The 1,794-nt window shown below is 39.7% G+C and overlaps 1 long non-coding RNA gene across 1 annotated transcript; it reads left to right on the forward strand.

Moving 5' to 3' along the window:
• Positions 1-43: 43 nt before the first annotated feature.
• Positions 44-977, forward strand: LOC107081188. Its single transcript, XR_001481042.1, has 3 exons — positions 44-258; positions 427-452; positions 559-977. It is a non-coding gene; the product is annotated as an uncharacterized LOC107081188 (long non-coding RNA).
• Positions 978-1,794: the final 817 nt, after the last annotated feature.

The raw sequence follows: 1,794 nt of genomic DNA on the forward strand, positions 1-1,794 counted from the left end.
AATCTTCATCAGCTTACTACAGCATGTTTTCAATTGTTCTTGGATGCCACAGCGCCCATCAGGGTGGTGGTGCCCCTGGACCTGACTGCAGCACAGTTTGTGCAGGTACTTCGGGACAATGTATCCGGAGTACCAGAGGAATTCACGTTGTGCAGGGTCAATGGGCAGCGGCAGGTTGAGCCATTGGAGGTTACAACTCCAGGGGAGATTCACAGCCTCCGCAGCCTGAACAGGTCTAACCTGTATATCAGGCCAAAGGTAGGTAATATGTTATATATGTTTGTGAGGGTGAGTGAGATAGCATGCAATAAAGTATTTATCTGAAGTTGGGGACTGGGGATCATACTTTTTGTTGAGGTGTTTCTGTCGATCAAACAATATTTTTAATAGGCAGTAATGCTTTGTAATTTTTTACTTTCATTTCAGAATTCCAACGCTGCAGAAGCAGTGAGGTAAGTGTTATCTGTTTGCGCCCTATTTTTAAATTGTAGAGGGTTCACATTTGTCACTGTTTAGGAGTCAAGAGTCAAGACATTATTGTGTATTATTCCACTTCAGTTCGCAGGATGCCACTGTCCAGCAGCCGCCTCAGGTGGAAATAGCAGCAGCCGGGTAAGTTTCATTATGGTCTAACAAAAGGTTTCAGCTGATGTCACTATGTATGAGCATGCATGAATACACGGGTGATTCTTTAACTACGGGCACTATTGGCCTTGCAAACTTGAAGAGAAAACATATAATAAATTATAAATTCTCACTATGTGATTGGTTTGCATAACTACTGTAGTTTGAAGATTCATAAGAAAATACACTAATTTCTTAAGACAAATTGGTGTTTTTTAACAGTTTTCCAAAATCGGCTTGCACAAATGTAATTTCCATCACATATAAATATTTGTCATTTATTCCAAAATACTCTGTAACACATAATGTTTTTTCACTGGAAGAACATTTCATATATATATTTAACTGTTTATGCCTTTAATGTTAAACACATACATTTATGGATTAGGTAAATTAATTGTGATGTTAATATGTAAGTTCGGTCCCCCTGATGCACCTCAGAACTTCCCTACCGGTTCTTTACCTGGGAGCAAGTGATGTACTACTCCTAACTCAAACTGGGTAAAACCATATAAAAAAGGACTATAAAACAGGAGTAAAAAAGTAACAGCATTTATTCCAGGTCAGGCTGTTACAGGACAGAGAAATGGCTTGGAGCTGTGGGCTCAAACAACGTCAGCGAGCGTCCGGTAAAGATTGAGCCCCGAAGAAGGTCATGTCCTCCATCTTATACCTCACGAGTCCATGTTTTGCATCAGGTGGATGCTCAGCTGTCCGTATCAGAAACTGACACGCCATCCATGCCGTGACCTTTAAGCATCTTGCCTCTTTACCCCAGGATTACACATTGCTCTCCTTTATCAGTCCAGCTCCAAGATGTGCCCATATCCTGTGTATTTTTAAAGAGACGATGGCTGTCCTGATTAGAAGATCTCCGTACACACACAGACATCCACCATGTGAAGGAAGGACATCTACTCCGTCTAATCTGGCTAACAAACTAACAACGCATATGATGTATAAAGAATAAACCTAACAGTGATGAGGACAATACGCGAATCTTATGTTCCCGATAACCTGAGATATAGCATTGGAATAGCAAAATACATTTCAACGCCTAAATACTTGTGTTATTAATTAAAGTGGAACATTATCTCTTAAGTTATGAAGAATGTTTTTATGAGTGATTAGAATTTTGCAACAATTTATTTTAAAACAAATGGTGTGGTG

The sequence above is a fragment of the Cyprinodon variegatus genome, unplaced genomic scaffold (assembly GCF_000732505.1).
Source record: "Cyprinodon variegatus isolate N-32 unplaced genomic scaffold, C_variegatus-1.0 Scaffold3311, whole genome shotgun sequence".
Taxonomy (NCBI): domain Eukaryota; kingdom Metazoa; phylum Chordata; class Actinopteri; order Cyprinodontiformes; family Cyprinodontidae; genus Cyprinodon; species Cyprinodon variegatus.